The sequence below is a fragment of the Littorina saxatilis genome, linkage group LG9 (assembly GCF_037325665.1).
Source record: "Littorina saxatilis isolate snail1 linkage group LG9, US_GU_Lsax_2.0, whole genome shotgun sequence".
In the NCBI taxonomy this organism is placed as follows: Eukaryota; Metazoa; Mollusca; class Gastropoda; order Littorinimorpha; family Littorinidae; genus Littorina; species Littorina saxatilis.
The window spans coordinates 29,293,641-29,306,647 of record NC_090253.1 but is presented as its reverse complement, the minus strand read 5'-3'; the positions used below and the strand labels follow the sequence as shown (position 1 = coordinate 29,306,647).

The 13,007-nt window shown below is 38.5% G+C and overlaps 1 long non-coding RNA gene across 1 annotated transcript; it reads left to right on the top strand.

Annotated features, from left to right (window-relative positions):
- Positions 1 to 872: 872 nt before the first annotated feature.
- On the top strand, positions 873 to 12,606 carry LOC138975802 (uncharacterized). Its single transcript, XR_011458758.1, has 4 exons — positions 873 to 926; positions 5,157 to 5,285; positions 6,466 to 8,912; positions 11,685 to 12,606. It is a non-coding gene; the product is annotated as an uncharacterized lncRNA (long non-coding RNA).
- The last annotated feature ends 401 nt before the right edge of the window (positions 12,607 to 13,007 follow it).

The following is a 13,007-nucleotide window of genomic DNA, read 5'->3' as shown; positions in this document are numbered from 1 at the left end:
TCTCTTTTTCTCTCTCGGGCGTATTTCAGTGCGTCCAATTGCCTGAATTGTTAATCAAGCCCCAGCGTTTTTGTTTGATTCTTTATCGTAATCGCATTTTTTTTTACGGGTTTCTGATGTAGTTTCCGATCTCGTTTCTCGTTTCTCCCTGTGAGAAACCTAAGTAGTTTAACAATTTTGAATTGAGGACAAACTATTCAGTCGGATGACATTTTGAACACTTATTTTTCTTATCGCCGTCTCTGTTATTTTGTTTTGCTTTTTCACATTGTTGCAATGAAATAGATGTTAACCGGGGTTATCAAGCGGTGTGGCAGAGTAGCGCCCTAAACACTGAGGCAAGCTAGTCATAATGAAGCCAAGCGACAAGGCTCTGCTGATCAGCTAAGATCTACTATCTTTACAAACAACTAACCCTTTTGTGTATGTTAGGCAGTGGGCGTTCCATATTTAGAAAATATTCTCATCAGAGTTCACGATTTGTTGCAGCAGGTTTGGCTGACAACGTGTTTTGCCTGGGGTCACGTTGGTTTGGCTTGAGGTCACGTGAGTTTAGAAAAAAAACACGAATGCTATTGCGATCACTGCCTGCTTACTGTAGCGAATCGTGTCACCGATGTGCATACTTTCGAAAGAAAAGTTCGCCGCGATGGCGGTTCAAAGGCAGTCAGCAGCTTGTCTTTCGGCCTCGCTTTGACTAGCTTGCTTGCGTGTTTTGGGCGCTACTCTGCCACACTGCTTCAAAATCCCAAAATAGCTATTTTCCAACATCGTATATTGCAAGGCTTAAAGAAAAAAATTGAAAAACATCATAATCTAATTGTGTGATTTATTCTTCTTCTGTATTTAACCTTTTAACAACTCTTGTTTGCAGTGTGAGACCCTCTCAGAAAAAGAACGTGAAAAGCGGACTGTTCCGGATACAGGTGTGTACTTTCTTTCAATTCATAACTTCCCTATCTGCGTGAAAACGGGAGATAGCTTGCATGTACTTTCACTCTCCCGTGTCATGTTCGAAATTGTTCACAGCCATGTACAAACATACTGATGAGACAAACGCATAATCACTTTTTTGATAGAAAGGTTTCATAAAATATAAGCTTAAGATTGGCCAGGCCGTAATGAGTTAAGAAGATACTTAAATGTACCGTTTAAAGGCAATCATCCTGCGTACGTAACAGAGACCACCATGGCACAACAAAGTCATACACAAACACGTTGTTATTTCATGTAAATGAGGTCGTGTCAAACTATCTTCCACTGCTCATACCATGATGGCAAAGTCACCAAGACAAACGTCTCTCTGGGAACACTTCTGCGCTTGCTGTTTCCCTTAGAAGAATTTTGAGAACGTACACGTTAGGTTATACTTTCTAGGGTGACGTCTTATTGCTTTGACGTCAAAGATTTCAGGAGGCTTTGCAAGAGATGGAGGTTCCATAAGATGCCTCTTCAATTTGGGCGCTTTGACTGCGGGAGTGTTTGGAGCAAAAGACACGCATGTACTATATGTAGGATAAATAGAATACTAATTGCTTGCTGTGTCATATCAGATTTACACTCGTTGCTTTTTTAAATAATGAAAAGCTCACTTTTTCTCGCATTTCAATATTCAGATAAACAACTCGTGTACATCGGATGTGACACAGCAAGTCATGTAGTATTCTCTAATTTTACGACAGTAAATTGCAAAGAAGAACAAGTCGCGTAAGGCGAAATTACAACATTTAGTCAATCTGTCGAACCCACAGAATAAAACTGTACGCACTGCATTTTCTTCACCAAGACAAAACAGCTTCGTCAATCCACGCGACAAGGAAGTCGCTCAATTTTCCCGTGCAACACGAAGTGAAACTGACATGCAAGAATAGCGTACTGCGGTAAGCAGGGAAGTGTGCTTTTTTGTATTATTTTTAACTTTCTGAGCTTGTTTCGAATACAACAGATTATATTTATATGTTTTTGGAATCAGGAAATCATAAGGAACAAGATGAAATCATTTTTGGATCGATTTCTTAAATAATAATCGAAGTACTAATTAACCTAGTTTCGTTAATTGTGATTACATTTTAAGAGTAAACATGACATATGTTTATATTTTTAGATTTAAAATTTGATGAAAAATACGATGCAACCCATTTTAAATCTGTTTGCGAAAAATCGATTTTAATGACAACTTTAATGAGCAAACTCATCAATTAATTTTGAAGCCTCCAAGCTGAAATGCAATACCGGACTCTGGGCTTCGTCGAAGATTACTTGACCAAAATTTAAACCAAATTGGTTGAAAAATTAGAGCGTGACAGTGCCACCTCAACTTTCACAAAAAGCCGGATATGACGTCATCAAAGATATTTATCCAAAAACTGAACAATACTCAGGAACTCTCATGTTAAGTTTCATAAAGATAGGTCCAGTAGTTTCTCAGGATCGCGTTATACACACACACACACACATACACCACACCCTCGTCTCGATTCCCCGTCTATGTTAAAACAGTTGTAATATGCGGGGTGTTTATTGCTCAGATAGGCTGAGCATATGGGCAGCTATAACACTGCATAACAATACCAACGATTTGTTTGTTTGAAAACGTGACACTGCTGTCAAAAACTTTAAAGTAGAACGGCATCACATCCTTTAACAAACGTGTATGCGTTGCGCCCGGCTGAGAGGTACTGCTGTCTCAAAAACCCTTTCCGAATTATAGCACTGGATAAATTCTACCTGACCACAGGCATATGATCTTACAAGTTCCTATCACACTTCACTGCCTCTGTCGACGCCTGTTTTTAACAGCTTGCTTCCCTTATATGTAATAACTTAACTATGGGGCGTCATCGTAGAACACACATCTTAACAATCTCCAAAACCGTTTGGAATTCTAGGTAGGAAAATCCTTTTTCGAAATGACGTCAGCGCCCTTCGACGAATGGTCAATGTATTTTGGTGCCGAAGTGCCAACATAATGTCGGTCACATTTGAAGTTAATGCTACTTGATTTTGTCTTCCAAATTACCTTGATGACCCTACTGCATAAACGGCTGCTCGGTTACAGGCTGAAAGGGATGTACCCAAATTTCATCATCAGAAACAAATCGGGACATACAATCCTCTGGATCTGCCTCAAATAAGCGTACATTTTCGCGCGTCGTGCTAAATCTGAAACGCTTTTGTTCGGGTGTAGAAGTGTGAGGACCTACCTTGCTTTAACTGGCTCAATGGTAAGCTTTAAGCACAGACTACTTCAAACTCACTCATGCGAGATGCCAAAGGTATAAGCAATGTAAAGGTGCCCATTGGTTAATTTTCCATCACAAGTGCGCAGACGGCTTCAACGGTTATTTTCAGTTGTGACCGTTGGTGGTCTTCCACGCCCTTTGTCTTCTCAAACGGTTTTTCTCCTAAGCCTGAATTCAGCTGACCACCTTATTACTCTGGTGTATGAAGGAGGATACCTGCTGAATATTTACTTCATGTCATTTTGAATTTTTAGTGGGCTAAATATCTTTCTTTGCAAATGTTGGATCACTGCATTTTGTTGCTTTTCTCCATGGTGAGGTAAAGAGTGGGGTATGGTACTTTGAGAAATAAAGGCACACAAACTAACCGGTGAAAATACGTATAATTTTGCATGAAGTCAGCAATAGGACCTTTCTTCATTCATGCCAAGTTTTGAATGCAAACTTTTACCATACATCTGTCCTCGCTTGGCATGTTCCATCTTGACACACATGAACAACCTACAGTCAGGATGCTTTCTGTGCAGATATTGGTGTTGGTTGGTGCTGGTGGTGATTTTGTTGTTGTTGTTGTTGTCCTTTTCTTGTGGGAGGCAATTGCGCTATTGATACCTGCATTAATATGCGAAAGCGATTCACACAATAAACCGTTCTGCACAAAAAGCAGCCAGGCTGTTGATTTGGGAACGTCCCACTAGTCCGAGGGTTCACTGGTCCGAGGGTTCACTAGTCCGAGGGTTCACTAGTCCGAGGGTTAACTAGTCCGAGGATTTACTATAGACGCTTGATTTTCCAGTTCGTCCCACTAGTCCGAGGGTTCACTAGTCCGAGGGTTCACTAGTCCGAGGGTTCACTAGTCCGAGGGTTTACTATAGACGCTTGATTTTCTAGTTATTATACCGCCCCTTAAAAGGCGGTATATAGGTTTCACTGTGTCTGTCTGTGTGTGTGTGTGTGTGTGTGTGTGTGTGTGTGTGTGTGTGTGTGTGTGTGTGTGTGTGTGTGTGTGTGTGTGTGTGTGTGTGTGTGTCCGCAAATAGATATCCGATGTTTGAGAACCGATTTCAATGAAATTATGTGTGAGGCTGTAGTACAACCCAGGCTCGATCCTCTCCATAATTCAGGTCGGTGGGATAACTAATTGACCCTCACGGGCAAAAGGAAACCCGAGGTGCTATATAATATGACGAAAAACTGTAGGCAGTTCGATCACGTAATTGTCCAGTCGGGGCGGTATCCTGATAAATTTAATATCCTTTCTTCAGTCAAAATATAAATAACTAAGTTTCTTGGGGGAAATAGTCTGAGATTTCTTCAGTCAAAATATAAAACACCACATTATCTTTTTGAATGAAAACAACTCAGTGTTTTTATGAGAATATTCTTCGATTTGGTTCCCACAGCAGTGAAAAACACACGCACGCACGCACACGCACACATACACACACAAAATCAAAACAAATCAAATTGAATATACTTTGTACCAGCGTCTATAGTGAACCCTCGGACTAGTGAACCCTCGGACTAGTGGACCCTCGGACTAGTGAACCCTCGGACTAGTGAACCCTCGGACTAGTGGACCCTCGGACTAGTGAACCCTCGGACTAGTGAACCCTCGGACTAGTGAACCCCTCTCGTTGATTTTGCACAGTTCCAAATAAAAGGATAACCTTACCGCATGAAAAAAACAGTAGAACATGTGTTGGTTTATTTTGATGAATTGTATGGAAGGAAAGGAGTCTTTTACGCTTGAACATGTCTTAAAATGAAAATTACTTGTCTAAAATGTTTACACCTGAATAGCTCTGTGATGATTTCCATGTGCTTTGGCAGGAATGGAAGATATCTATGATAGAATTGTTTGTTCAACAATAGCAATAATCTTCTTTTTTTTCTTTTTTTTTTTTTACCAAGAACGTCTTGTCGAAGATGATCCATCTGAAGAACCTGACCTTGGAGGTAATAGCAGCTCCGATCCAACAGGTGCAAGTGTTTCATACCGCCCTGACACAGGCGTCACCATCTCCCCGTCACTGTATCCGAGTATGTAATGCATGATTGTATGCATCTTTTCAATGTATTCCCAAAAAGTTATCATTTTCATCTTGTCCCCAAAACATTTTTTGACCAGACTTGCAAGTTATTGTCAATTGCATTATAGAAGGGGTGTGGAGAGTTAGAATGATATCTGTTTGAACACCATTGAGCAATGAGCTGCGATCAAGTCAGGATTCCAAAATGACCAATGCTCATACCAGATTGGCAGCATGCATTCGGTATTCAAATAGGTGAATTTGACTTGGGACACATGCCATTCCTAAAAGTAGACATTCTGACGGACTGGATCATTATAGACCAGTGAAAATGTCATTTTAGCTGCTTACTTTCAGTTCAAATCCGTGACAGGATTGTTAATTCCCAGAACTATCATAAGGATTATCATGCAAACCATCCTTGATCACATGTAAGTGGTTGTAGCTTCAAAAACGTTTGGTTTACGAACATTTCAAAATAAAACTAACTAATTTCTCCACAAAATGTAAATCTTATATAGATAGAAACTATAATTGCAACAAGGAAGCGGGATTTAGTGTTCAAAAGATTAAAGATAATGACATATGCATATTGGACTTCATTGTTTAGCATTTCACATACAATTTTGTTGATTACCACTAGTCTTATTTTGACTCCATGTTAAAAGAAATGTTGGCCACAATAAATCTAAAAGCATTTCCTGATCAACGTCCCTTGTACAAAAATACAGTTTGAGTGTCATCGATCAGGACGGAAAATAGGCATCAGCTATTTAATTGTTCAGACTCGAAATATCTGTCTTTATCTATCGGTCTATCGATATATATAAACATATCTATATTTAGAGCTACTTAACTACCTACCTATCTATCTATATAGTTATATCTATTTATCTATCTTTTATCTTATACTTATCTACCTATATAATTTATCTGTCTATCTATCCACATAAGATTATCTATCATCCCATGCATTCATCTGCCAGTGCCTCTATATTTGTGCAGGTCAGTCTGTCGGTTTTGCAGTCAATACCTACCTGTTCTAGTGTGTGTGTGTGTGTTTATATATATGTATGTGTGTGTCTGTCTGTCTGTCTGTCTGTGTGTGGGTTTGTGTCTGTGTTTGTGTCTGTGAACAAGATTTGACCTCAACAATAACATAACGTCATGTGCATTTTTGTTTGAAAAAGAGCTGAACATTGAACAAGAATCATCCAACCCAGCACTGATCTGAATGCGCAAGGAGGAATTCGTCGTATCTGTGGCGCGGTTTAGATGTTGAGCTTATCTGAGTTTTTGTGGGGACTTTTGTCACTCACAAATGCCGATTAGATTCATCAAGCTGTTCTGCAAAGTTCCCTACACTAGCTGTCAGAATCGGCACGGTCCTGAAAAGTGTATATGTGACTCACCACGGAATGAGTCGGATGTTACCTCGCGCGATTCTGCGCTAGGCCTAATATACGTCCGGGGGGTGTCAGGTATCAACGTGAGGGTCACCTTAGTCACAGGCTCATAACTCGCTCTTTTCTAAAACGGGTTTCACCACTGGATAGAGCATAAACAATTTTTTTAACAAAATGTAAAAATATAGAAATCATGCAAAGGTGACACGCAACTCATTCTGTGGTGGAGGGTCACATATAAGCTGGTAAACAAAACTATTATCTCTGTTTTAGTCTTTAAAAGTTTCATAAAATTTTCCAGGGTTTAATTTCAAGTTTCTAAAATAGGCTACCGTGTGTGAGAAATTGAATATTTTTTTCAAAACGTGTGTCCTATGTGCAAATGTACACATTTCTGTGTTAAAAAGTTGTTAAAGGAAATGTGAGCTTGAAACACATAACAAATAGTATAAACAAAAGTTCGTGTGCACAAACTACACAAAGATAAAGAAGATAAATAACCGGCGTTACACAGTTACTTTTGCAGGCATTGAGTACTCATTTGTTTTTATCATTTTGATCGTGGGTTGGCACTGGCTGATATCGTTGATGAGTCCAATCATAATTCCTAAAGTTCCTCACAGATTTTCAAACAAAGTTTAGAGGCCAAATACCAACATTGGCTGGCCAATTGGGAATGATAATTTGAATTGTAACGCATTTGTTTTTCATGTCTATGTTTGGTCTAACATATTCTGAGCAAGATAACTGAAGTAATAGTCAAAATGATATAATAACTTAACATGACAACAGAACTTTCCTATTACTGTGTCTGTTCTTCACTCCGTTACCCTACTTTTATTTGACAAAATATTCATTGAAAATTGATACACGGGGAGATATTCACAACCTACCTTTTTTATGTAAACAACCTACCTTTTTAGGTTAACAACCTACCTTTTTTAATGGCTACTGACTAAGCATTAATTTTATTCGCTCAAATGTATTGTTTCAGACAGCAAATTATTGCTTAATTAGACTGCACTGTAAAATGAGTAAACAGGTATCATATCTATTCAAAGGATTTTGCTTGCTGAGTATTGACTGCATTTATCAGACTGGTTCTTTCATATATATATTTTCAAAATATGTTACCTGATTTGTATGTATCATATCTTTTTGTTTAAATCATATGCAATAGAAATCGTTGTTTGATTGTTTTGCCTATTGTATACGATTTAAAACTGCAGTCTGCTTCCTACTTTTGTTAATTGAACTAAGAACTCTTAGTTGTAGGCTTAATAATGGCGTTGTGCAGGTCAATAGTGTGAAATACAGAATCAAAAAGCAAGAACGTCTATTTTATGGAATGTAGATTTTCAGTGACGTTTTGACTAAAACTAAGTGCTTCATAAATTAACATTTTCGTACGTTTATTATTGTTTTGTTTTGTTTTGTTTTGTTCTTTTTTCCCTGGATTTGATACAAACACAGTCCACCTGATTCGGATTTTTGTGAAATAAAGAGTGTACAAGTGAATGCAAATAAGACAAAAGTTGTATTTGTTTCAAGTAGGAAAAAAAGATATCTTCAGTGTTGTATTTTTAATGGAGAACCTTGAGTTGATGCTTGAATCTACCTTTTAAAATGTTTGTTTCGCTTTTGATGATAAGTTTATTTTAGCACGTATAAACTTTGCACACAAGCACATGATAACTAGTTATCATTCGCTTGTAGTTTGATAAAGCCTTCGGAGAAGTGTACAGCTTGTACATGAAAACATATTCATAATAAGTATAATTTCGCTTTCTTCTTTTTGTTTTATGTATATTTTTCTCCATTTTTATTTATTCATAATAAGTATAATTTCACTTTCTTCTTCTTGTCATTTAGTTGTTAAGATTTGTTCTGACATATTCAAATTGACAGAATTAATGTTCCTGTTTTTGTTATTTCAATATAAAGTTTTCTATGCAACATTGTTGACTTTTAATTCAAAAATACAATTATAGGTCAATAATAGATACTTTGTTTATAAACCGATGATAACAAAGTTGTATGGAATTTGGCCAATTAGGACAGTTTCCTTTAGAAATTCATGCCAAGAACAGGATGTACATTATTGGGGGTTCAAATTGGTTTATGATGATTATGATTGTACTTTTTTCAGTGTCAGGTTAACTTACTTTGCATAATATTATGCATAGGTGACATATTTTTAAATCACCCGTTTTTAGAAGCATTTTATAACTGTTAACCTTTGCCGGATGCCGCTTTTGACTACACACGCCCGACGATGCGGGTTTGTCTGAACCCATACATTTGAAAGAGGGTTTTTACCGTTTATTTCTCTAACGACGATGCGGGTTTGTCTGAACCCATACATTTGAAAGAGGGTTTTTACCGTTTATTTCTCTAACGACGGGGTGGGTTCAGGGAAACCCACAGCGCTACTTCAGTGGGTGCATCGAGTTTCTCCCTAGCTTCACCGACTTCTTGCAGGGGAGGGAGAGGGGGAGGGAGAGGGGGAGAGAGAGACTGAGAGACTAAGAGAGAGAGAGAGAGAGAGAGAGAGAGAGAGAGAGAGACTAAGAAAGAGAGAGAGAAAGACTAAGAAAGAGAGAGAGAGACTAAGAAAGAGAGAGAGAAAGAGAGAGAGACTAAGAAAGAGAGAGAGAGAGAGAGACTAAGAAAGAGAGAGAGACTAAGAAAGAAAGAGAGAGAGACTAAGAAAGAGAGAGAGAGAGAGACTAAGAAAGAGAGAGAGAGAGACTAAGAAAGAGGGAGAGAGAGAGACTAAGAAAGAGAGAGAGAGAGACTAAGAAAGAGAGAGAGACTAAGAAAGAGAGAGAGAGAGACTAAGAAAGAGAGAGAGAGGGACTAAGAAAGAGAGAGAGACTAAGAAAGAGAGAGAGACTAAGAAAGAGAGAGAGAGAGACTAAGAAAGAGAGAGAGAGAGACTAAGAAAGAGAGAGAGAGAGAGAGACAAAGAAAGAGAGAGAGAGACTAAGAAAGAGAGAGAGAGAGACTAAGAAAGAGAGAGAGAGAGACTAAGAAAGAGAGAGAGAGAGAGACTAAGAAAGAGAGAGAGAGAGAGACTAAGAAAGAGAGAGACTAAGAAAGAGAGAGAGAGAGACTAAGAAAGAGAGAGAGAGAGAGACTAAGAAAGAGAGAGAGAGACTAAGAAAGAGAGAGAGACAGACTAAGAAAGAGAGAGAGGGAGACTAAGAAAGAGAGAGAGAGAGAGACTAAGAAAGAGAGAGAGAGACTAAGAAAGAGAGAGAGAGACTAAGAAAGAGAGACTAAGAAAGAGAGAGAGAGAGACTAAGAAAGAGAGAGAGAGAGAGACTAAGAAAGAGAGAGAGAGACTAAGAAAGAGAGAGAGAGAGACTAAGAAAGAGAGAGAGAGAGACTAAGAAAGAGAGAGAGAGAGAGAGACTAAGAAAGAGAGAGAGAGAGAGAGACTAAGAAAGAGAGAGAGAGAGAGACTAAGAAAGAGAGAGAGAGACTAAGAAAGAAAGAGAGAGACTAAGAAAGAGAGAGACTAAGAAAGAGAGAGACTAAGAAAGAGAGAGAGAGACTAAGAAAGAGAGAGAGAGAGACTAAGAAAGAGAGAGAGACTAAGAAAGAGAGAGAGAGAGAGACTAAGAAAGAGAGAGAGAGAGAGACTAAGAAAGAGAGAGACTAAGAAAGAGAGAGACTAAGAAAGAGAGACTAAGAAAAAGAGAGAGACTAAGAAAGAGAGAGAGAGAGACTAAGAAAGAGAGAGAGAGAGAGACTAAGAAAGAGAGACAGAGAGAGAGACTAAGAGAGAGAGACAGAGACAGACAGAGACAGACAGTCAGATAGACAGTCAGATAGACGGATAGACAGATAGACGGATAGACAGACAGATAGACAGACAGACAGAGCAACTGACAACAGACATACAGACCAGGGCCGGACCAAATGAGTTGTAAGGGGGGGGTTCCTCCTTTTTTTAGCGAAGTGGCGAAGCCACAAGCGCGCGCCTGCAAAGCAGGCGCGCGAACTAGGGGGGTCCGGGGGCACGCTCCCCCGGAAAATGTTTGAAAAACGGTTAAAATCTGTGCAATCTGGTGCATTCTGGGCCTTGTTTTGAGGGTTAAGAGCAGCATTGTTTTGGTGCTAAAACTAGTAAAAAAAAACACCACTCAAAGCAAGGTACATGCTTTTTCCAGGGGTGGGGTTCCGGAACCCCTGGAACCCCCCCCTGGGTCCGGCCCTGCAGACAGAGAGATACGGACAGACAGACAGAGAGAGAGACAGTCTCTTGGAGACAAACAGGCAGACAGACACTGTTCAGGCATGAAAATTCTCCGTATTTTCCGTATTTTCCGTATTTTTGAAAAAAATAAACCGTATTTTTTTTTAATTTCCGTATTTTTCCTTTTTTTTTTTTTTTTTTTAATTTTTTTTTTTTTTTTTTTTTTTTTTTTTTTTTTTCCCTTGTCACAGTTATAGTAAAATAGTTTTGGGGCCATGTTTGAATCCAATTTTAAGGCTCAGATAGCCCCAGATTGCACCAAATTGCACCCTTGAAAAAAAAAATTTCCGGGGGAGCATGCCACCGGACCCCCCTAGAAGTCTTGGCGCTTCGCGCCTGCGAAACTTGGCGCTACGCGCCTGCAAAACTTGGCGCTACGCGCCTTCGAATTTTTTTTCAGTATTTTTTTTTTTCAGTTTTCATGCCTGACTGTTCCGCCGCTTTGGTAATTATGGGTGTAGCAGAACCCGCGCCGTCGGCAGAGGGATAGTTACAATCACTACTACTCTTTAAAAGTATGGGTTTGTGTGAACCCGCGCCATCGGTAGTGTTTATGTAAATTATCATAATCAATTAATTTTAATGTTTTGTCATGTACACACTAAAAATTTGCAGACAGAGAGCAAATTAGGTGTGTGAGAGATACTTACAATTTCAAAACGATACCTTTAATGGTTCCAGAGTTACAATGATTTTAGTGTGTCTCTGGGTACAGGTGAACCCAGGAAGCACGGCAAAGGTTAAACAGCATTTGCATCAGTGCCGTTATATCAATTTAGTTGAAATTGTTATAATCTGTGGTTCCGATTTTTGACTGCTAAATCAAAATGTATTCAAGTTTGGTTTTCAATACAATTTTATTATCTGTTATAGTTAGCTTCAAATCCCTTTCTATGGAGATTTATTGTACGCACTGCCTTAAAACTTGACGTTTTTGTTGGAACGCTCACCAACGCTAAAAAAAGGAAAACTGAGAGTTTCTTGAGAAATGTGCTGACAATTTAGTGTTTAGCTTATTGCGCTATAGGGAATACGGGTTGGTTTCATACTAAGCTTATGCTATGAGAAAGACCGCTGTATCAGGGCTTAAAAATAACAACATATGTTTACATTGTACCTGGGATGCCCATGTAATTTGCTTGTTACTGGCGGCACCCCACTGGAGGACGGTATTTTGAATTTGGTCTGACAGGCTCGGCAGTATTGTTGGTGGTTATGCTGACAATAATGCGGAAAAACTATCACGACCTTTCTTTCAAAACCATCTTTTTGCACAATTACTGGTTTTAATGAGTACAGCTAGTGGACGAGCAAAAAGGCATTTAGCATGTAATAGCTTTTAGTAAATTTGACTAAATAGTTGAATTTTCTTCTGCTTTGACCTTTTCATTTCAGTTGTGATTGTTATCTTGAATACTTATACACTTGCTTAACGTACTCAATCTTCTGTCTATAGACTTAATGTCCTGGTTTTGTCAGGGCGCAACGCTACGTACAGTCAACCGTGGTCTTATTTTGTCGAAATTATGAGTCCGTGTTTTTACACAATTGGCACAAAAGGAATAATAATCCTCTTCGAAGAAGGATGTCATAGGCTGTAATTGCAACCTTTTATTTCTAAATTTCTCCTTTTGAAAGTGTCAGAAAACACAAGGTTGTTTTTTTTTTAAACTTTTTTTTCAAAAAAAAGGCAATAACTGTTGTCTGCTGCAACCAAATCTAACGTGTTTTTTAGATAGAGAAATCAATAAGCTTTACATTGATGTAATATTTACTTCGCCGCGACGTGTGTATGTTATGAACATATACCACTTTTTGTTTAAACCAAAGGGAAAATTCTCAATAATTATTGGACCTACTGTAGCTGTTTCCATGTATTATTGAATTTACTGTAGTTTGTAGAAATAAAAATGTGAAAAAATTGAAGCTTTCCTGTTTTTATTTCACTTTCTCATTGATGTTTGTGTCCTTATCACCTCGTACATTTGTCAATAATGATTTAATATGTATGTCATCTGTCTCTAAAAATGTTGATATTTCTTTTGTAATAAGTTATTTCTTT